This window comes from Pan paniscus, chromosome 8 (assembly GCF_029289425.2).
Source record: "Pan paniscus chromosome 8, NHGRI_mPanPan1-v2.0_pri, whole genome shotgun sequence".
Classification (NCBI taxonomy): Eukaryota; Metazoa; Chordata; class Mammalia; order Primates; family Hominidae; genus Pan; species Pan paniscus.
In genome coordinates this window covers 43,048,538-43,072,813 of record NC_073257.2, presented here as the reverse complement: position 1 = coordinate 43,072,813, position 24,276 = coordinate 43,048,538, and the positions used below count along the sequence as shown (strand labels likewise).

The 24,276-nt window shown below is 43.7% G+C and overlaps 1 pseudogene; it reads right to left on the bottom strand.

Moving 5' to 3' along the window:
* Nucleotides 1-20,762: 20,762 nt before the first annotated feature.
* Nucleotides 20,763-23,074, bottom strand: LOC100979272 (MKI67 FHA domain-interacting nucleolar phosphoprotein-like; annotated as a pseudogene).
* Nucleotides 23,075-24,276: the final 1,202 nt, after the last annotated feature.

Here is a 24,276-nt window from a genome sequence, read left to right as displayed (position 1 = left end):
CTCCAACCCTGCACATTCCAAAAAAGGACTGGCCCTCGACCACCTCTGGGGAGATAACTTCTGAGCACTTCGAATCTTCTGCCTTCATTTTTATTTTTTCTGAGGCGGAGTCTTGCTCTATTGCCCAGGCTGGAGTGCAGTGGCATGATCTCAGCTCACTGCAACCTCCGCCTCCCTGGTTCAAGTGACTCTCCTGCCTCAGCCTCCTGAGTAGCTGGGATTACAGGCACCGGCCACCACTCCCAGCTAATTTTTCTCTATTTTCAGTAGAGATGGGCTTTTGCCACGTTGGCCAGGCTAGTCTCAAACTCCTGACCTCAGTTGATCCACCCGCCTCAGCCTCCCAAAGTGCTGGGATTACAGGCATGAGCCGCCGCACCCGGCCGAATATTCTGCCTTGTAAGAATGTTTTTGTATGCCTGAGGCTTTGGGCTTTGCTGTATCAATATGACCTCTCTAGGGACTGAAACCTGAGTAGCTGGGGTCAATCACCCAGGAGCTGCATGCCCCAAGAAAAACTCTGAGCACTAAGGGTTGCTTGGGTGGGCTTCCCTGGTAGACAACCCTTAGCATGTGCTGCCACACATCATTGCTGGGAGAATTAACCACTGCCTGTCCAACTCCAGATTGGAGGCCTTCCTTTAGCATTTCTTGTAGCACAGGTCTGGTGTTGATGAAATCCCCGAACTTTTGTTCGTCTGGGAAACTCTTTATTTCTCCTTTAGGTATGAAGGGTATTTTTGCTGGATATATTATTCTAGGGTAAAAGATTTTTTTCTTCAGCACTTAAAATATGTTATGACACTCCCTTCTGGCCTGTAAGGTTTCCACTGAAAGTCTGCTGCAAGACGTATTAGAACTCCATTGTATGTTATTTGTTGCTTTTCTCCTGCTGCTTTAGGATCCTTTTTTTATCCTTGACCTTTGGGAGTTTGAGTGTTAAATGCCTTGAGGTAGTTTTCTTTAGGTTAAATCTGCTTGGTGTTCTATAACCTTCTTGTACTTGAATATTTATATCTTTCTCTAGGTTTGAAAAGTTCTCTGTTATTATCCCTTTGAATAAACTTTCTACCTCTATTTCTCTACTTTCGCTTTAAGGCCAATAACTCTTAGCTTTGCCCTTTTGAGGCTATTTTCTAGATCTCATAGGCATGCTTCATGCTTTTTTAATTTTTTTGTCTCCTCTAACTGTGTATTTTCAAATAGCTTGTCTTCAAGCTCACAGATTTTTTCTTCTGCTTGATCAATTTAACTATTAAGAGACTCTGATGCATTCTTTATTATGTCATTTGCATTTTTCAACTACAGAATTTCTGCTTGATTCTAATTATTTCAATCTTGTTGTTAAATTTATCTGATAGAATTTTGAATCCTTTCTCTGTGTTATCTTGAATTTCTTTGAGTTTCCTCAAAACCACTATTTCGAATTCTCTGTCTGGAAGGTTACATATCTCTGTTTCTCTAGGGTTGGTCCCTGGTGCCTTAATTAGTTTGTTTGATGAGGTCATGTTTTCCTGGATGGGCTCGATGCTTGTGGATGTTCTTTAGTGCCTGGGCATTGAAGAGTTAGGTATTTATTGTAGTCTTCTCAGTCTGGGCTTGTTTGTACTCATCCTTGGAAAGGTTTTCCAGGTATTTGAAAGGATGTGGGTGTTGTGATCTAAACTGTATCTGAGTAGGGGACACTCCAAGCCCAGTGATGCTATGGTGCTTGCAGACTCATAGAAGTACTGCCTTGTCAGTCTTAGATAAGATCTGGAAGAATTCTCTGGACTACCAGGCAGAGACTTTTATTCTTTACCTGTAATTTCTCCCAAACAGTCTCAGTCTCTTTTTTTGTTTCTCTCTCTCTCTGTGCTGAGCCACTTGAAGCTGCAGGTGGGCTGACACAACATCCCTATGGCTACCACCACTTAGACTGCACTGGGTCAGATCTAAAGCCAGCAAAGCACTGGGTCTCACTCAAGGCCCCCTGTAAACACTGCCTGGCTATCACCGATGTTCGTTCAAGGCCCTAGGGCTCTGCAGTCAGCAGGTGGCAAAGCCAGCCAGGCTTGTGTCTTTCCCTTCAGGGCAATGAGTTCCTTCAGGCCCTAGTGGGTCCAGAGATGCTGTGTGGGAGCCAGGGACTGGAGTAAAAAACCTTAGAAATTTACCTGATGCTTTATTCTAAGGCGGCTGAGCTGACACTGAAACCATGAGACAAAGTCCTTTCCACTCTGCCTTTGCCTTTTCACAGGCAGAGGAAACTCACCCTGTGGCCACCACCACAGGCCCACAGGGAATACTGCCAGCCTACGGTCGATGTTCACTTAGGGCCCAAGAGCTCTTAAATCACTTGTGGTGAGTGTTTCCAGGCCTGGGACTCACCCTTTAGGGCAGTGGGCTCCCCTTTGGCCCAGGGCACGTGCACGTCCAGAAATGCTATCTAAGAGCCAAGGCCTAGAATCAGTGACCACAAGAGCCCATTTGGTGCTCTACCCCATGGTGACCAGGCAGGTACCTAAGCTGCATGACAAAGTCCCTTTTACCTTTCCCTCTGCTTTTCTGAAGCAGCAGAAGTCCCTCACCACAGCCACCACAGCTGGGAATGTGCTGGGTCTCATCTGAAGCCAGCATGTCTCAGTCTCAGAGTCTTACTCCAGGCCCATAACATACTACCTGGGTATCACTGTTGGCTATTCAAGGCCTAAGGACTCCTGAGTCAGCAGGTGATGAATCCTGACAGGACTGGGTTCTTTTCTTTAAGGCAGCAGATTCCCTTCTGGCCCAGGGTATATCTAGAAATGACATTCAGGAGCTAGATCCTGGAATGGGGGTCTCTTGACTCTGACCAGTGCTCTATCCTGCTGTGGCTGAGCTGGTATCCAAGATGTAAGACAAAGTCCTCTTTACTCTTTCCTCTCCTCTCCTCAAGCAAAAGGAAGAAGCCACTTTTGTTGCTGCATGCTGCACTGCTTGGGTTGGGAGAGGGGTGGTGCAAGCACTCCCTTGGCTGCCCTGCCTGGTGTCTTACTAGGTTGTGTGCCCCCTGAGTCCACTGGCTCTAAGCCTAGCATGGCATTAGGACTTGCCTGGGAATTGAAGTCTTTATGGTCTAGACTGCCTTCAAGTTTACTTAGAGCCCCAGGTAACGATAGCTTGCCATGGCAAGGCTTATCAAAACTCAAGCCTCAAGCCTTCTAACTGCTAGGATGGGTGAACCCCTCTGGGTAGGGCTGGTTTAAATGCTCCCTCCACGGGCAGGTGTCACCTGAGTTCCCCCTGGTTTTGCTTTCTGCTGTGACAGGGCAACACTGAGTTCAATGCAAAGTCCCACAATTGCTGCACTCTCCCTTCCCCAAGTGCACAGATTCTCTCTCAGCATCACAGTGGCCACTGCTAGGGGATGGGAGAGGAGTGACCTTGGTGTTTCAAGACTGTCTTTCCTACTCTCCTCAGTGCCTCTTTCAGTGTTATGAAGTTAGAGCCAGGTACTGTGAGTACTCACCTGATTTTTGGTTCTTATGAAGATGCCTTTTTGGTGTAGAGAGTTGTTAAATTTGATTTTCCTGCAAGGAGAATCATTGATGGAGGCCGCTATTCAGCCATCTTGCTCTGCCCCTCCTACCTCACTTAATTTTAATTATCTCCTAACAGCCGTATTTCAAAATGCAATCACATAAGGGATTAGGGCTGCAACATATGAATTTGGGGGAGACACAATTCAGTCTATAGCATTTGGACTTGGGGAGAGGGAGGAACAGAACATTCAGAGGAAGGACTCAGTGCAAGCAACAGTTTGGAGGTGGGAAAGTTCAGCTCATGGATAGAAAAAATTGATCCAGTTTGGAAGATGTGGTGGAGTGGTGAGAGGTGGGCTACATCAGAAAGAACCTTGAATGCCAGGCTGAGGTTAGAGACATTTCCTGTTGTGCAGAAGATGCCGTGAGGTGGTGGGGAGAGTAACATGATGAAAAAGATATTTGGGAGGATGGATCTGGCATCAGTGATAGGTAGGGGTAAGGAGTGAACAAAGCTGGAGGCCAGGAAACTGGACACACAGCCCAGAGTTCAGGTTTAGGCTGTTCAAAGGCAGTTTCCACACTGAGTTCCAATGTGGATCAAAGCATGCAGGGGGTGGATGATTTGGAAAAGCAAAACCATCTCTCTTCATTACCACACAATTTCCCAGCTGAGATCATCACCAGAGTCCTACAAATCAGACAGTCAGCTTGCCCCAAACTCTGTTCCTAGAAGCTGTGACCCAGAGGGAGCCCTTGTCCAGCTATAGCCCAGGGATACTGCACCCTGGACAGGACTGCACCTGTTCCCTCCCAGGAGCCTCATCTCTGTCTGGCCTGGCTTTGGCTTCAAATACCCTCAGCTTTGGAGCTTTGGCTTCAAAATCTGTTGGATCAGATTCATGAGAGCTCTGGCCTTCTTTGGTTTAGGAATTTTAAAATAGTTTTTTCAGCAGGCAGTAGATGAACTCGGCTTGCTTACCTCTAAGGACTGGCTAGAACTCACAGAAAGCTGTTATACTCACAGTTATGGTTTGATTATAGGGAAAATATATAGATTAAAATCAGGTAGCGGAAGAAAGGCATAGGGCTGAGTCCAGGAAGTCACCAGACATGGAATGTCCATTATCCCTTCCCCATGCAGTCAGAGTGCATTACCCTCCTGGCTTTGATATGTGCCAATACACATGGAGTATTCCAGCCGGTGAGGCTCCCTCAAGCCTCAGTGTTCAGGGTTTTTACTGGAACTTCATCACGGAGGCATGCTTGATTGTCCATGTGGCTGCTCTCAGTTTCCAGTCTCCAGTCCTTTCAGGGGTGACCTAAAGCCAGGACTCTAAATCACATAGTCGGTTTTCCTGGCCTGGCTTGTCTCCACCCTAAATCTTATTATTAGACTATCCATCCTGACCCAAGATCCCCAGGCAAAAATATTCCTATCAGGCATTACGTGTTGGAGATAAGGAGTCAAGGACAAAGGCCAGACTTCTTTTTGGTTGTTAATTTTTTTTTTTTTTGACTATACAACATGCCATCATTCTGTTATCCTTCCTTTCTGTTTTGTCTTCAAAATAACCCTAATTGGTGGGTAAGGATGTTTATTATTATAAATGAGATCTCAAAAGGAAAGGCACTTGGGCAAAGTTGCACAGTCTATCTTTGACTCGTGGTGCAATACTCTTTCCACTCTCTGAGAATCCTGAGTCCTGAGAAGAAGATAGAAGGAAGGTGTGTATATGTGTGTGTGCACGTGTGTGTGTGTGTAAATGTATATCTAATAAGTATGTGTAGATATGTGTATGTCTCTGTGTGTTTGTGTGTACATGTGGATGTCTGGGTGTCTGTATTCATGTTTGTGTGTGTGTGTACACATGCTCAGGGGGAAGGTTAAAGAGAAAATCAGCAGGGTGCAGTGGTGGGAGGCAGACGGGGGAGGATCACTTGAGCCTGGGAGTTTGAGAAAGAGAAAATTTCAATAATCTTCCTCTTGCAGTTAGAAGGAAAAACCTGGGGCTGGGCATAAAGAGAAATAAAGCACAGCATAAAGAGGCAGAAAAATGTCTAATGAAAAACAAGTGGCCAAGAATCTATAAAGAAATATAGCACATTAGCAGCAGAATAAAACTGGAAGATAATTTCCTCTAGAACCCTCATAATCTTTGTGAGAAAACTGTTGGTCACATATGTTAACTGCCAAAACTTGCAGGACCCTGTGCAACAGAACTGACAAGTAAAACCATGTTTCTTGAACTCACTATGCTACAACTGTCATTCAACTCTTTCACAACGAAGATTTCACAAACCTATCTCCAGCTTCCGGATGGTGAGGGAAAGTGTGATGAGATTTTGTGATAAATTGTGCCTGTCTCTGAGTCCATCTTCTCCTATTGAAGAGAAGGAAAATGAGGCTAGCACATTACAGCCCTGCCTGACAAAAGTCACAAGATAGGCAAAGAATTATTATTTAAAACTGGAGTGTCCTATAATGTATTCATGAATGCCACACATTCTATATTAGATCGTCCATTTCAATTTACTTATATTCTTTGAAGCAAATTTATAAGATTTGAATTATTCAGAAAATGCTCCCAAGCTAATAGAAGAAAATACTTTAACCACATGAGGTATCATGCTACCCAATATGGTGTGGTGGTGAAGTGTGCAAGCTCTAAAACAAGAAAATACAGTTTCAAGTCCTGGCCCTACCCCCTTGGGAAAGTTACATGGTCTCTCTCTGCCTCAATTTCCCCATCTAAAGTGTGGGGATGACAATAATACTATCTATTTCACAGAGTTGTTTTGAGGAAAAGAATATATGTAAAGCACTTTGAACAGCAGTTAGTGCTATGTAAGTGTTTGCTATTGTTATTTTAACATTTCAGATTATAAATATCTACCCTGTTATTCAGATGGCAAGCGTCCCTAAGCTGATAACATGATGAAGAGCTTTTGGGTTCCTCGATTTCCCATCAGCTTTGTGAGGAAAAAAATACCACACGAAGAAGAGCAACTGAAGCAGGTGTGAGAAGGAAACTTGGCTTAAGATTGGGGGGCTTGGGTTTATTATGCTTCTATCTTCTAAAAGTTTCCTGAACTCCATTGATAAGAAGATTTTTAATATCAAGCTAGCTAAAAAGGACCAATAGACCCCACAAGACACTGAGTTAGACATAAAAATAAAAGGGTAATAAATAGCCGGGTGCAATGGCTCATGCCTGTAATCCCAGCACTTTGAGAGGCCGAGGCGGGTGGATCATGAGGTCAGGAGTTCGGCCAGCATGGTGAAACCCTGTCTCTACTAAAAATACAAAAATTAGCTGGGCATGCTGGCACACACCTGTAATCCCAGCTACTCAGGAGGCTGAGGCAGGAGAATCGCTTGACCCCAGGTGGTGGAGGTTGCAGTGAGCCGAGATCGTGCCACTGCATTCCAGCCTGGGTGACAGAGCGAGACTCTGTCTCAAAAAAAAAAAAAAAAAAGAAAGAAGGATAATAAATGAAATATGGAAAACTACACAACCAGAAAAATAAACAACTACCAATACCCAAAACATGGCTAAATCTCATAGGATTGTGTTGAATGAAAGAAGTCAGCCACAAATCTGCACATACTGTACGAATCCATTTATATTCATAATTAATCCAGGGTGACAGAGGTCAGGATCGTGGTTAATTTGAGGAGGACAGCAACTGAGAAGGGGCAAGAGGGAGCCCTCTGTGGTGATGGAAGCATTCTGTATCTTGAGCTGAGTGGTGGTCACATGAATGTGCACATATGTAAATAGTATGGAGTTGTAATTTAAGGTATATGCATCTCACTGTATGTAAGATACTGTCTTAGTCCATTCGTGCTGCTATAACAAAATATCTGAGACTGGGTAATGTGTAAAGGACAAAAATTTATTCCTCACAGTTCTGGTGGGTGGGAAGTCCAAGATCAACGTGCCAGCAAGTTTGTAGTCTAGTGAGGGCTGCTCTCTGCTTCCAAGATGGCACTTTAAATGCTGAGTCCTCCAGAGAGGAGGAATGCTGTGTCCCAACATAGTGGAAAGGACAGAAAAACAAAAGAAGGAAACCGAGCTAGGCAGCTCCCTCAAGCCCTTTCATAAGGTCACTATCCCATTCATGAGGGGGCTCTTCCCTCACGACTTAATTATCTCCTAAAGACTCTACCTGGGCCAGGCGCAGTGGCTCATGCCTGTAATCCCAGCACTTTGGGAGGCCAAGGAGGGCAGATCATGAGGTCAGGAGATTGAGACCATCCTGGCCAACATGGTGAAACCCCGTCTCTACTAAAATACAAAAAATCAGCTGGGCATGGCACACCTGTAGTCCCAGTTACTCGGGAGGCTGAGGCAGGGGAATTGCTTGAACCCGGGAGGCAGAGGTTGCAGTGAGTCAAAATCATGCCACTGCACTCCAGCAGCCTGGCAACAGAGCAAGACTCCGTCTCAAAAAAAAAAAAAAAAAAAAAAAAGGACTCCACTTCTTAATACTATCACACTGGGGTTTGAGTTCCAACATGAATTTTGGAGGACGCACAAGCATTCCAACCATAGCAAATTTACTTTATTAAAAAAGAAAAAAAAAAGGAAAATCCTGTCTCCAAACATGATATTTTAAGAGTTGATATATTTACAGCCCAATTTTCCAATTGCTTACATACATATTTGTGAAGATCATTTTTAGCTGAGAAAAGTTTCAGTAAATTAAAAAAAATCTCATATTATCTATTAATATCTTATTCAGATAAGATCAAATTTCTAACCTAGATTTTAGGTTAAGACGTAGTCATTTGTTGTAATGTGAGAATGACAGAGAGAGAGAGAGATATTAACTAGCAGAATCCAACTATAAAAATAAATTTAAGGGCACAATTCTCTACTAATGACTCCCCCAGACAAATCATTACTTGGATAGCAATGAATCAACTAAAAATGGAAGTGAGAACAGTTTGAGTCCTTTTTGCAATGGATGGATGTTTATGAGACTATTAAGTGAAGAGGGTTCAGAAACAAGGGGATAAATGGCACGCTAATTTGGGGTTGAATGGAGTAATGGGATGATCTTGGAAATATAAGAATCTTGCTTAATGGGGCTTGTCTACTTGCAATTCAATAAACTAATATACGTAAATTAAAAGAGATAAAGGACATGAGCACTCAGAACAAAATTACAGGAATAAATTTAGCAAAGGGGCACCAAAGTTGAGAGAAGGGTCACTGTTCCACGTCCGACATCTTTAATTCTTGAGTCATGGGGATGGTAAGCCAGGGAACAGAGTCTTCTGTCTGGAAGCTAAAACCAGCCTTTGGGGTGGCTTCAGAGAGACTGTTCAGACTCAAGATGCAAAAGTAGATGTTGCATGGTCGAAAATATCCCGAAGGTAAAGGCATTTTCTTTTTTCTTTTTTTTTTTTTTTTGAGACGGAATTTTGCTCTGTTGCCCAGGCTGGAGTGCAGTGGCGCGATCTTGGCTCACTGCAACCTTTGCCTCCTGGGTTCAAGCAATTCCCTGCCTCAGCCTCCCGTGTAGCTGAGATTACAGGCGCCCACTACCACGCCCAGCTAATTTTTTGTATTTTTAGTAGAGACGGGGTTTCACCGTCTTGGCCAGGCTGGTCTTGAACTCCTGACCTCGTGATCCACCTGCCTCGGCCTCCCAAAGTGCTGGGATTATAGGTGTGAGCCACCGCGCCCGGCCGGCAAAGGCATTTTCAAAGACAATGGTGCGCGGGGAAAAGAATGCTGTGTGTTTTAAAAGAAAAAAAAAATGAAAGAAAGAATGGAAACAAGGAAGAAGAAGTGACCAGAGGGTGGGGTGACCATATGTTCTGGTTTGCAAAGTACACGTAAGGTTATGTCTGCTGTCCCGGTGCAATTATAACAGTGCCCCTTTCACTCTCCGAATGTCCGGATTTGGATGATAAATTATATGATCACCCTACCAAAGAGAGGAAATTAGCCAGAAGACCCATGTGTCGATTTCAAACGGTGTGGACTGATCCGCAGCCGCGCTCAGGCCGCTGCCCAGCTGAGCGGTGTGCACCACCTCTGCCTCGCCCTACCTCGCCCTGCCTGGGTGAGTCTCCAGGAAGGCTACAGCGGAACCCTCGGCTCCCACGTTGCTCTGGTGCCACCTGCAGGTTATATGGGGGAACTGCTTCTCTCTACCCCACTACCCACCACCCTGCCTCCCCACCCTGATCCTGGGCAGCCTTGGACTTGGCCAAAAGACATTCAGAGCACCCGAAGCCCTGGGTGGGGAATGGGCTGGACCCCGCAGTGAAGCCTGCGTTACAGAATCAGACGGGCCCAGCTTAAACCAACAAAGCCAAGCTCTTCCTCTTCCTACCCACTCCTGTCCTGTCTCATTTTGTAGAGAGGAAACTGAAGCCTAATTCAGAATTTTCATTGGTAGGGTTGTGAAGCATACAGCTGGAACCTCCCAGGTGCCATTCCCCACATCTCTGTCTTTCCCCTAATACATTAGGATAGTGGGGAAGCAAGAGAACTTAAGTTTACTGAGCTCCTATTGTGTACTGGGAAGAGTAGGCACTTTTATCTCCAGCCTCGCAATTGATGGGAAATAGGTGATTATACAACCGGGATATAGGATCAGAGTGGGCTAGTGATGTGCTCACAGTATCTCAGCTGAAATTGGAACCTAGGGGTCTTTGACTCTAAAGTTAGTGCTCTTTTTGGGTCTCCAGTTTGAGCAATACTTGCAAAATGCAAAGAACACCATGAAAATCTTATATTGATCCATAAAAGACTGTATGGCAAACAAAAACATGGAGTGTCTTCGTGGGGGTGACGGTGAGGCAGGGAGATTATCTCAATTCTATGCAACCTGGGAACTCTCTGAGGGAAATGAAAGAAGCCCGACTGAGTGCAATTTGTCTGATAAACAAAATCTGTCAGAATGTGGGGCCTTGTGGGTGCTAAGTGAAGGTAAGAAACCATGGTGCTGGACATTTTCTAAGGTGTTCTTTATGAAATTACTCAGGGCCTCAGTGCCTTCACCTTCTTCATGAGCCTAGGCAGTTTCCCCATCTGTCTTCATCCTACTGCCTGACATCCTATCTATCAAACTGCTTTTGGAGTTATGACTCAATAAAATAAAAATCATGGTGGGAGTCATTTACACCCTAGTGAGAGTCATCTAAGATTCCCTTTTCTTCTCAGACCTTTTAGCTGAAGTTGGTTATGAGAGAGGTTGGGGAGGAGGAAAAGGGTCGGGGCGAGCAATCTTGGAGCTTGCACCGTTTCTTGCCGACGACCTGGCACAGTGTGAAAATGTCAATCTAAATGGAGAGCTCTATGTGTGTTCCTCTCTATTCCCTTTGTCACAAATACCAATCCCCAAAGCAGAGCCCCAGGAGGGCTGGACTGAAAAACCTGGAGGTAATAGAAAATGCTTGGCTTTGGACTTCAGGTCAAGTTTCTGCCGGCGACTTGCTGTGTAAGATTAGACAAGTCAGTTCACCTCTTTGCACTTCAGTGACTTCATCTGTAAAAGGCTGGTCTGGACTAGATTAAAGATTTTCTTTAGGTTTTGCAATTTTTTTTTGTTGTTGTTGATGGTTGTGTGTGTGTGTGTGTGTGTGTGTTTAAACAGAGTCTCACTCTGTTGCCCAATTGGAGTGCAGTGGCACGAACTCGGCTTACTGCAAATTCTCCTGCCTCAGCCTCCCGAGTAGCTAGGATTACAGACGTGCGCCACCACGCCCAGATAATTTTTGCATTTTTCATAGAGATGGGGTTTCACCATGTTGGCTAGGCTGGTCTTGAACTTCCGACCTCAGGTGATCCACCCGCCTCGGCCTCCCAAAGTGTTGGGATTACAGGCATGAGCCACTGCACTCGGCCTGCAATTGTTTTTTGTTTTAATGTTATATTCAATTCTTCCTCCATCTTTATTAAAGTATAATTGATAAAAATTGTGTATATTTACAGTGTTCAATGTGATGTTTTGATATATGCATACATTATGAAATGATTAAATCAAGTTAATTAACATTTTCATCACTTCACATACTTTTATTATTATTATTATTATTGTGGTAAGAATATTTAAGATCTATTGGCTTAGAGTAGTGTTTACTAGAGGCGAGGAAGGGTAAGGGGGAGGGGGTAGCCAAAGGTTGGCTAACAGGTTAACAGATACATGAGTACATGGCTGAGTTTGGTGGCTCACACCTATAATCCTAGCACTTTAGGAGACTGAGGTGGGAGGATCACTTGAACTCAGGAGTTTGAGACCAGCCTGTGCAACATAGGGAGACCCCATCTCTCTAAAAAATTTAAAAAATTAACCAGGCATGTTGGTGCATGCCTGCGGTCCCAGCTACTCTGGAGGCTGAGGTGGGAGGATCACTTGGGCCCGAGAGGTCAAGGCTGCAGTGAGTTGTGATTGCACCACTGCACTTTAGCCTGGGGGGCAGAGTGAGACCCTGCCTGGAAAAAAAAAAAAAACAGCTAAATAGGAGGAGTAGTTCTAGTGTTCTTTAGCATTATAGGGTGATGATAATTTATGACAATTTATCATATATTTTCAAATAGCTAGAAGAGTGCATTTTGAATACTCCCAGAACAAAGAAAAGATAAATGTTTGAAGTGGTGGAGATGCTAATTACCCTGATTGGATCATTACACATTGTATAAAAATATTATACTGTACCCCAAAAATATGTACAATTCTTGTGTCAATTAAAAATAATAATAAAAGTAAAAAATCTCTCTTAGCAATTTTCAAGTATACATTATTATTAACTGTAGTCATCATTCTGTAGAACAGATTTCCAGAACTTATAACATTATATTTAATTCTGATCAAAGTACTAGATACACAGAGTTAAGAACAAAATGGTATCTGGAGCAAGAAATCCTCAGTAAGACAAAAGAAGAGAAATAAAGAACAAAATGGTAATAAAAGGCTTATATCAGAAAGCATTTCCTCTGCCCTTTCCTTTCTTGCCTTTGAGTCCTAATTCCCAGAGGCCATCACTTTAAACTCATTTTGCTACTTCCTCTGGTATAATCATATTTCTAAATAATGCTTATGTTGCTATTTCTTGATTTATTTTCCTCAGCATCTGTCGACTTCCTGGCATAACAGAGTATAGGGCTTACCTCCCTTACAAGTAAGGGAGCCTCCATTCTACCAATTTGACTGGATCACAATCTTATGAAATCAAATGCATTTACACTCTTATAGATATCTAAATTTTGTTTCCTAAGCCAAGTCCTGCACTGAAATTGTTTCATGTCTTTCCTTTTTTTCCACTGGAGTTGATAATTGCTTCAGATTGTTTCCCTTCATTTGTTTATACGTTTTTGTACCTATTAACTACCTTTTTTTCCCCAGATGCTCCAACTGATCTATGAAATGCCTAGTAATAATTATCCAAGAACTAAGATACACCAGCTACCCTATCAGCCCTGTTATTTTTCAGGAGGCATCCCTTTCTCCCTTGCCCTCCAACCTTATGCTCCAAACTGGACTCAGTTCTCTCAGCCCATGGCACAGCTGGCATCCTGGCATTTCTCTGAATTTTCTGCTGCCTCTTCTGTGTGCATCTCCCGTTCCCTGGCCCCATATCTTCTTTTTCCTTGGTTTACCCTCTCATTGTGTTGCAATACATCTTCCAGTGGCTTCCTGAGAAAGAGTGAATGGAAGCCAAGCTTGCTGACTCCCACATATTTTAAAATGTCATTGTTCTACCCCAACTCCTGATTAATAGTTTGGCTGGATATAATGCTCTAATTTAAACGTAACTTCTCCTCACATTGGGAAATATTGCTCTATTATTTTCCAGCTCCCGGTGTTGTTGGGAAGAAGGCAGTGTCATGCGGAGTCTTGGCTCTTTATATACGACCTGTCTTTTCTCTCTGGAAGATTTTAGGATTTTCTCTCTATCCTTGGTTTTCTGGAATTTCCCAGTGATGTGCCTTGTTGTAGGTCTTTCTTCATTCACTGTGCTTGTCACTTGATAGACTCTTTTGAACTAGAAAATTATGTCCTTCTATTACGGGAAGCCAACAGCAGGTTTGTGTGAGCTAGGTAATCACATTCTTTTCTTCCAAGGACAGAGGTATCAAGGCCCTGGGAACCTTATAAGTGGATTGGGGGTAAGGGGGCCTGAGGTGAACCCAACAAAGCAGCAGCACCCACTGAGCTCATGTCCCAGAGCTAGGCTCTGCCTGAGGACAATAGACATGGGTGATACCTACTTCCTGCCCAGTCCCATGGTGGGGCTCAGAACACACATGGTCCAGGAGGACCATGCAGTATCTGGCTACATTTACATGCACCTACCTGTGTGTAGCATTCAGTGAGCAACAGGACAACTTAGGGGAAGGGGCAGCTTCAGAGACCAGGATAGGAGGCAGGTAAATAAACATGGGGTGGGGAGTGACCTTGTTGGGAAAGGGCAAAGGCAGGGCTGTGTGTGTGTTTGTGTGTGTGTGTGTGTTATGTATTGGGAGAAATGGGGAGAGCATCTGTAGTTTCGTCTGCCCCCTTTTCTGGCCACTGCATCCCTTTTTTGGTGAATAGTTTTTCTTCCCATCATGGACTGAATGTCTCTGTCTCCTCCAAATTCATATGTTGAAGCCCTAAACCTCTGTGTGGCTGTGTTTGGAGATGAGGCCTCTCAGGGAGTCATTAAGGTTAAATGAGGTCCTAAGGGTGGGGCCCTGATTCCATAGAATTAGTGTCCTTATAAGAGGAGACACCAGATAGTGCACTCACTCTCTCTCTGCACAAATACAAAGAAGAGGTCATGTGAGCAAACAATATGGCAGCCACCTACAGACCAAGAGAAGAGGCCTCAGAATGAAACCTACCTTGGTGGCACTTTGATCTTGGATTTCCCAGCCTCCAGAACTGTGAGAAATAAATATTTGTGGTTTAAGCCACCCAGTCTGTGGTATTTTGGCATGGCACCCTGAACTGACTAATACATCTCTCCACCTTTCTTCAACCACATGCCGCTAGAGGGCTTGGCAGGTTTAGTGTCCCAGCTACCCATCCAACCCAGACCAGACCAAGAAGAAGCTCTCTTCTGGAATTTTCTGAATAGGAACTAATGGAGGGGAGCCCCATCCTTTCTTGGGGGCAAAGCCAGGAAGACGGAAGCCTCGTGTTGCCAACAGTCTGATTCCAACCTTGTGGGGAAAGTTGCTCTGAGAGCACAAAACTGATCTGCAGGCGGAGACGGAGACAGAGACAAGGGAAGGAGCCTGCAAATCCTGACAGTGCTGGTGACTCTGAGTCCAGGTATTCCTGAGGCCCAACTGTTCCCTGCCCTGCCTGTGGCCAACTTAATGACCAATGAACTTCCCTTCTTGCCTAAGCCAACTCCAGTGAATTTTCTGCTACTCACCCTAAAGAGCCCTGACTGCAATGGCAGGGCATGACGGGGCTGGGCTGGCTGGGGCAGAGGACGGTGTGGGTGAAATCAGCTATGACGGGAAGTGCAGTTATCGAGTGGCCTCCATGAGGTCTTCCTCCTGCCCCGACTGTGAGCAAGGCTGGGCTCATATGCTCAGTGGGCCAGAGTGACGGATTTAGTCAGAGGTGCCATGCTCAGGGCCATCTTTCTATGGGCCAGACTCTTCAGCATCAAAGGCTTTGCCATGAGAGACAGTTTTGGTTACATCTTGGATTCACTTGATCAACTGCTCTTCTCCTACTTTCAGGATCTTTACACTAGACTGCCCCACACAGGTGTTAGGAAGCCATAGGCATCCTGGCCAGAAGCCCAGACCACAAAAAGGGCTTCTGCCAGCCTGCCCAGGGTTCCAGAGGGTAGGACCGAGGGGCGGTGGGAAGAGCCCAGCCTGGGCAGCCATGGCATGTACACCACTCTTGATCTGTCTCCTGGAACTTTTCACCCCTCAAGTTTGGGCCCCAGTGGAGCACACGTGGGAAAAACAATGAATGCCCATGTCTCTGAATAGTTTCCCCATCAGAAGTGGTCATTGCACCAAGCACCCTCCTCCATTAAAACTGGACAGACCAAGGGCCACTTTCCTAATGGATGGATCTTATTGGTCCATCTCATGTTCCCAACAGAGCTCCCTCCCTGGAATGGGAATGTGCCATTCCAGGAGAGCCCTTTTGACCCTGTCTCCAGCCAAAGCCAGTCCCCCTGCTTTCTCAAAAGCAGGTGAGTGAGACCCTTTCTAAAAAACAAAACAAGAAAAGTGTTGTTACAATGGCACCAACTGCATATGAACTTCCTGAAATTCTGAGTTCCACTAATATTATTTGTCTGATTTTTTAAAAAATACATACTTAAAAGCAACACACCAATAGAGGCAAGCAAACCATGTTTTGCACAAAACAACTATCAATGGTGATAGCACGTGATCTCCCCTTTCAGAACCCTGAGATTCTCAGTGCCCTTACTCTAAGGGCTTTCTGCAGACAAGGTAACTATCAGAATCACATGGAGAAGATCAGAGCCTGGAAGGAAACTTGAGATTTTTTGAGACGGAGTCTTGCTCTGTCACCCAGGCTGGAGTGTAGTGGCGTGATCTTTGATCTTGGCTCACTGCAAGCTCCGCCTCCTGGGTTCACGCCATTCTCCTGCCTCAGCCTCCCAAATAGCTGGGACCACAGGTGCCCGCCACCATGCCCGGCTAATTTTTTTGTATTTTTAGTAGAGATGGGGTTTCACCGTGTTAGCCAGGATTGTCTCGACCTCCTGACCTCGTGATCCACCCTCCTCAGCCTCCCAAAGTGCTGGGATTACAGGCGTGAGCCACCGCGCCCAGCCCCATTTTTTTGTATTTTTAGTAGAGACAGGATATCACCATATTAGCCAGGATGGTCTTGATCTCGTGACCTCGTGATCTGCCTGCCTCAGCCTCCCAAAGTGCTGGGATTACAGGTGTGAGCCACCATGCCCAGCAGAGAATTTTTTATTTCAACCTTCTTCATTTTACACAGAGACAAAACTGAAATTCAGAGACTTCTGGTTTCTCAAGGCACACCACTAGTCAATAAACACACAGAGCCAGAAGCTAGATCTAGCTCAGTGTTCTTTTAAAGCCTTCAAAATTCCCCTCTGCTAGTAAAGCTTACAACCTGACAATAACTTAATATATACACGCAAATACAGCTATTTCCAAAATAGATTGGTGGGGGGCACAGATACTGCAGTTTTACAACTTATAATATATTTTTAAGAATTGCAAAATATGTCTCCAGTATTCATAACAGCATGTCATTAACCCATCCCCATAGTGGGTTGGACATCTAGGTTGTTTCCAACTATTTGCTTTTATAATTATCCATTGTAATGGTGAAAAATTGGAAACGACCTAAATGTCCAACAATACAGGCACTAATTCTCTATAAAGTGAATATCAAATAGCCATAGAAAATGCATTAAAGACCCAAAAGTGTTGCTAATTGAGCAAAAATACTCCATTTCAGGTCAGATGCAGTGGCTCACACCTGTAATCCCAGCACTTTGGGAGGCTGAAGCGGGCAGATCATTTGAGTCCAGGAGTTTGAGACCAACTTGGCCAACATGGCAAAACCACATTATAAGGTACATGGGTGTGCTTTGGTCAAGGAATAGACCGAGGCGTATATCCAGGCCTGCGTGACTCGCGAGTTTGGCGGGTAAGTGCACACCTCCACTTGTAATATAACCTGTTTGTGTAAGTTCATACTTGGCTTTATGCCACTATTGCCTATAATAGGTATAAGTGCTCTGTTGATGCTGTGCATAAGACACATGGCCCTTGGGGGCTTGGCTCGGCTCCACTCCACATGGTTTGACATGTGGGTGCACTGGCACCCAGAGAAAGAGAGAGGGAGCCAAAGCTGTCCATCTTGCAGACAAACGGGAGGGACCCAGGACACAGCTGGGCTTGCTCATGCCCAGAGAGAGAAAGAGTTAAGCTGCTGACCCTGAAGGCAGGGGACAGCCAGCTGTACAGCTATGTCGGGGGCGCAGCTGGCTCAGGCAGCTGATACACAGTGAACAGTGTAAGAGTAAGCTGCTAATAAGAGAGCTAGTGTAAGAAAGCTGTTCATGAGAGCTGCTGCTGAATAAAGCTATCTTTCATCTGCCTATGGCCCCCCCGGTGTTCTTTCTGATCACCCACCCATTCCCCTCAGACTTCAGCATGGGCTGGACCTGGACCCTAGGACCTGACACACATCTCTACTAAAAATACAAAAATTAGCCGGTGTGGTCGCACATGCCTGTAATTCCAGCTACTAGGGTGACTGAGGCATGATGATCATTTGAAGCCAGGAGGCAGAGGTTGCAGTGAGCCAAAATTGCACCACTGCACTCCAGCCTGTGCAACAGAGCGTGACCCTGTCTCAAAAAAAAAAAAAAAATTAAAGACCATTTGTCCAATATAAACTCTTTCAAAATATATATTCAAGCATAGAAAAGTCTAGAAATGTCATCAATGGCAATTTCAGGGAAGAATTCTAAGGTGACTTTTTTTGGTTATCTACATTTTTTTTTCTTTTTCTTTTTTGAGATAGGGTCTTGCTCTGTCACCCAGGCTGGAGTGCAGTGATGCGATCAGGGCTCACTGCAGCCTCAACCTCCCAGGCTTAAGCGATCTTCCCACCTCAGTCTCCTGAGTAGCTGAGACTACAGGCGCACACCACCACACTTGTTTTATTTCTGTATTCTTGTATTTTTTGCAAAGATGGGGTTTTGCCACGTTGCCCAAGCTGGTCTCAAGCGATCTGCCTACCTCGGCCTCCCGGAGTGCTGGGATTACAAGTGTGAGCCACGTGTGCCAGGCCTACATTTTCTTTTCTATAATGACCATGACCATGGATTTCATGTACCAACATTTTTCTAACAATAATACTTACAAAGTATACTATGAAAAATATTCAGAGAAAATGAAGAATACAAAATTGTAAAAATCATATATAACTAGTTTTTTTTCTTTTTTTTTTAAAGGCAAGAAAGAAACAAAGTAGATTGTCCAGGAAGATAGTTTTTCCCCTTTGTATTTCTCTGGTGAACTCATTAGGAACTCTAAAAAGTTCCAGGAGTAGAATCACGGGGTCAAAATACCCTGGCTTTAACTTCAGGTTCAGAGAATCCTAACAACTTACATTGTCAGCAGCAAGGTCTTTGACTGCATGAGCAACTCTCACCTTAAAGCAATTCTCATCTGACATTAGCTGTTCGGCTTTCCACTGATACGCTGACTCCAGGAGGCTCCTTGAGTTCTGTGTGCTCGGCTGGGCTCTGGTGGCCCCATTATTATTTTCTGCCAGGTAAAGATCAGTCACCCGCACACGGATCTCATCACTCACGATATGCTGCAGCTGGAATCAAACAAAGGCAAGCTGTTAGTGAACACAGAAAACATTTCTCCATTATACAGTCAACGTTCCTTTGATCTAGTCATTCAACTCAAAAAAGATTTTTTTTTTTTTTTGGCTGGCAATTTTAGAAAATTAATCACACAAACCACTCTATCATTTTCTTGGAGAATAATCAAGCCAAGATTTTCAACAATATCAGTGGTCCATTGTAAAACTTTCATATCTATTTAAAATAAAAACCATAAAGAACTCAGGTTAATGTACTGTTTATTTAAAATTCTAAGGATCTTTAAATAATTTTTCATGGGTCATATTTTTATTGCATTTTAAAATCATTTACAATTTGCTTTCACACATATTCTTTCTCATTTGATCTGCACAACTGCCCTGGGAAGCCGGCTGGAGAGAGTTGGGGACTGTTAGGAGACAAATTTACACAATGCATAAGAAAGCTCACAGTGAGCTGGGGTGAGAATAGGAGGCTTGAAGAATCATGAATGCATGATTGTCTATATTCCTAGCCCAACTACAAAGTCTGAAACTCATTAGGTATTTAAGAAATAGCTGCTGAATTACTGTCTAGGGGTGCTCAGCTGAACAAGCCTAGGGTTGGGACCAACAGTCAACAGTCAAGCTTCCTGACTCCTAGCCCAATACTTTTCCAAACACACCACCTATTTTTCTATATCTGATAGAAAGTATATGCATAAGTTGTATGTAATGTCAACTCACTTTCAATACAGGCCAATCATGATTGGCTATCGGTAGCTTTTGTGAAAATCTTAGGAAACTAATGACTAGAAAGTTGAACCTTTCAGAGTTCCCATTCTCATGTCATATGCTATTTCTATTTTGAAATAAAAATCCTTCCAAATGAAACTTTATCCATCAAAATGACAGAGAAATGAAGAATAGATACAAGAAGAAAGCAAAATGTTAATTTCAATACCGATTTATCTATTTTACTTTAAAATTATCTTAACCACCAAGTCATTCTATTTTTAGGAAGATACATTCTTTTTGAAGTGTTAGGAACTATGATAACTGTTTATTCTTAACTTTAACTCCTAAATGACCAGTATGTGTATTAGTAGATAACTGGACACAGAGCAAGGTCAGTCAAGGTGACTGAGTGTGGCAGAAAGGGCAGTATCTCCAGCAACTGCAGATGGATAAATGATAATGAGTCCAGATAATGGATTCTGATACAACCATTAAAATAATGCTTATGAGTACTTAATAACATAGGGAAAAGCTTAAGATACAGTGTTTTAGACAGAAAAAAGGCAAAGTGGAAAAAATACATGGAAAGCATGACTTCAATCATGCATACAGATGCTTCCACTTTATACTTTTTTTTTTTTTTTTTTTTTTGAGACAGGGTCTTGCTCTGTCACCCAGGCTGGAGTGCAGTGGCATCATGATCTTGGCTCACTGCAGCCTCGACTTCCTGGGCTCAAGCAATCCTCCAACCTCAGCCTCCTAAGTAGCTGGGACTACGGTTATGTGCCACCATGCCTAGCTAATTTTTTGTATTTTTAGTAGAGATGGGGTTTTGCCATGTTGCCCAGTCTGGTCTTGAACTCCTGAGCTCAAGTGATCCACCCGCCTGGGTTTCCTAAAGTGCTGGGATTATAGGCGTGAGCCACCGCCTCTACTTTATACTTTCTTGTTGAAGTAGACTGTATTACTGATTTCCCACCTGCACCCTCTTTTTGGATATCCGGCCCCTCCTCAAGTCTTTGGAAAGGGCAGCACTACAAATCCAGGGACAACCAGGGAACTCCCACCCCTGCTGCTAGACAGATCAGATTATCTATCCTGCTAATTGGAAATGACACAGAGAGTGTTCGACAGATTTTTTTTGCAGAGGAGTATCTGTAAGGAAAGTTCCAGTAACATTGGGACCAGGGGTACTGCCAGGGCAGGCCAAAGCCTCAGAGACTGGAGAAGCCTGGAGCACGTGCTCAACGTCCATCTGCAGAGCAAAGCACAAGCATGGAGCAGAAATCCAGAGTGAAGGCATGCAGGAGAGAAAAATCGCCTCCCAGCCCAGTCCTTCCATGGTGGGGTCATATTTTGAGTTCTGTACTTAGATGTCTGTGAGATCGCCTATTGTATTCTTAATACAAATCTCTGGTAAGCCAGCCTAGAACAGGTTAAGATAAATGTAATGACTCGACTTGGCTGGAGCGCAGGGCGGCGATCACGGCTCACTGCAGCCTCAACTTCCTGGGCTCAGGTGATCCTCACACTTCAGCCTCCCAAACAGCTGGGACTACAGGCATGAGCCACCATGCCCAGCTAATTTTTTTGTATTTTTTTATCATAAAAATATTACAATTTTCAAAAGAAATGTTATATATATTACATTGAAAATCACTGATTGCTTTTTCTTCGTCTTTTTTTCTGTGAATGTGTAGGTGTTTGAGTCTCTTGTATTTCTTCTTTTACACAGGATATGGGGTGTTTGAAAACTATTTCATTATCTTCATCATCATCCTTCATTTCAGCCACTTCAGATTTTCATCTCTCCAAAAATGTTGATGTACAAGCCGGTGTGGGGCCCTGGCTATCCACAGTCTTTTCAAGAGTGTCAGGAGTGCCTAAAACCTTTTTCTTCTTCTTACGTAAAACCTGGCCTTTTGTAGACATCCGATGATTCGTTTTTGAAATGCTTTCCATTTTCTGTAAAATCAAAGAAGGAAAACCATAGTCAATTCCTTTTTAAGCTAATTTCTTCCGAGAAATCTTTCTTTCTTTCTTTCCTTTTTAAATCGCTCCTCCATCCGTAGCTTTTGTGTAAGTGCCGATTCTGATTATACCGTTTCACTGATGGATATGACGGCTGCTTAAATGGAATATTCCAGTCTTTAAAAGAGTTATTTCTGTACTTTTTCAGGTGGCATAAAATGACACTCCAAGAGTCTTTCACCAAATAGGTAGTTGTTCATTGTTTCAGCAACTATCTTGGCAACATCCTCAGACTCAAACTCCACAAATGCATAGCCTTTGCTATTTCCAGTCCTTTTCTTTCTGGACAGTCTGAACCTTGTAACAGTGTCACACTGGGAGAAATAGGAAAGGATCTGGGTTTCCTTAAGTAGATTAGGTAGGTGGCGCACATAGACTACTCCAGGAGAAAGTTGTTTTTGTTTTTTTTTTTCGCTTGGTTATGCGCTTGTGAACCTGTGCCACTTCCTTCTGCAACTCGGCATCTTCCTGCGGGTTCAGCGACAGGATTGGCCCAGCCGAGCCGGAAAAGGCCGCCATGCCAAAAGGGGCCCAGCAGCTCCAGGCGGCGCTCCCGGAAACTCCCAATTTTTTGTATTTTTAATACAAAGAGGGTTTCGCCATGTTGCCCAAGCTGGTCTAGGACTCCTGGACTCAAGCGATCTGCCTGCCATGGACTCTCAAAGTGCTGGGATTATAGGCGTGAGCCACTGCACCCAACCTTGACTTTGAAATATATGTTGTACATCCCAGTCAGCAGTGAACTCTGGGGAACACCAAAGATGAGGATAATGAGAGAAGAGATACCTCCAATTAAAAGAGTTCAGATAAGATGCTTGAACTTATGTTTTAAAAAGTCCTTCCAGGCTGGGCACAGTGGCTCACAACTGTAGTCACAGCATTTTGGGAGGCTGAAGTGAGCGAACGGCTTGAGCCTAGAAGTCTGAGACCTGCCTGGGCAACATGGCAAAACCCCATCTCTACCAAAAATGCAATAAATTAGCCGGGCGCGGTGGCGCCTGTGGTCCCAGCTACTCAGGAGGCTGAGGTGGGAGGTCAAGGCTGCAGTGAGGTGAGATCTACCACTCCACTCCAGCCTGGGTGACAGAGTGAGACCCCGTCTTACAAAAAAAAAAAAAAAAAAAAGTCACTGTTTTGGGGTTTTCTGGATGAAAACTTTGTTTCCATAAAAAAAAAGTGTGGAGACAGTATGTATTACTGATTCAAAATTATAACCAGATGCTTAGAGTAAATAATTGTATCTATTGTTTCAAAAACCAACCTCAGGATTATTAAAAGTTAGTTTTATTGGATTTTTTTTTAAGTTGTCCTGATTCACTCAGGTCTGTCACTTCCAAGTCCATGTTTTACTACTTCGTAACCCTATTTGGAAGGAAAATTGCAACTAAGATTACGATCCGTCCTGAGATGAAAAGTTTCACACATATACACCACACATACCCTCACCACAGTATGATGACACAGTGACCCAACCTTAGGCAAAAGGGTACCACTGCCACCACTGCCAGCAAATGCATTTTTTAATTTATTTCTTCTAAAAGCAGCATATGCATTTAACATTTTATTGAGATTCTCAACAGCTGCCATTTGGTTTGTTTAGCAAATTGTTTACAAAGTAACCTTTTTCCATTTTTGATATTTTAATGAAAATTATGTTCTTCAGTTTTAAAGTCCTGACCCTCTCCCAAAGAAAGATTAATAACTAACTACCAAGTAACAATTATTTAGGAAAATAACAAAAGCAAAAACAGCTTTTAAACACTTGTGAAACAGGGGTAAGTGTTCGAATCAAGACCTTCTGGGCCCACTGGAGGTGCTAGGCTGCCTCAGGACACCATCAGCACTTCACCATCCACAACATCCTCAACAGCTGGGAGCCAAGAGCAGACCCCGGGGGGGCTTCCTGTTCCACAAGCTCCACTCTCTTTTTCCTCTCCACCCTTGCTATTGGGCCTCCCCTCCAAATCTGCCTAACAAAGGCAGCAGGATCTTTAATACTGTTCAGCTTTGTAAATGGAGACAGGATACTGTAGAAAGTTAAGAAATTCCCTGGTCCAGTCTGGGGGAGGAAAAAATACGCAATGTATCATGGATGGTTTCACTTTCTTGTCCACTCAGACACATGCTCATACTTGTTAAATGGATGTATCAGATGCTTCAAAAGTCCTCATGTGTAGTAGCACAAAAATTCCCTGTAAAAAAGAAGTCGCAAAATAATAAAAATTTCTGCACCAGTTCAGGGTCCTGATGACAAAGCTGGTTCTGATAAGTAGCTATTTTGACATGCACAGCAGCTTCCCCTAAAGTCCTGTGTTTGGAGGGTTTCATTTAGATCAGAGGAAGTTGGAATCCAAGTTTAAAAGGCTCTCTGCTGACAAAATGTGATATATCCATCAGTGGATTTCTACTCAGTAATGAAAAGAACAAACTACTAAAACATGTTATATGTCATAGAACAACCTCAAAAACATTAGCTAAGTAAAAGAGCCAGACACGAGACCACATATGGTATAATTCCATTGATTTGAAATTTTCAAAAAAGGCAAATTTATAGAGACAGAAATGGGCTGATTTACCTCAAAAGGCAGGGATTCAAGCTCTCTAGACTACACATAATACATACATGAGAAAAAATAAGGAAAAGAAAAGAAATTTAAATATAAATAAATGAAAATAATACTTCTCCCTG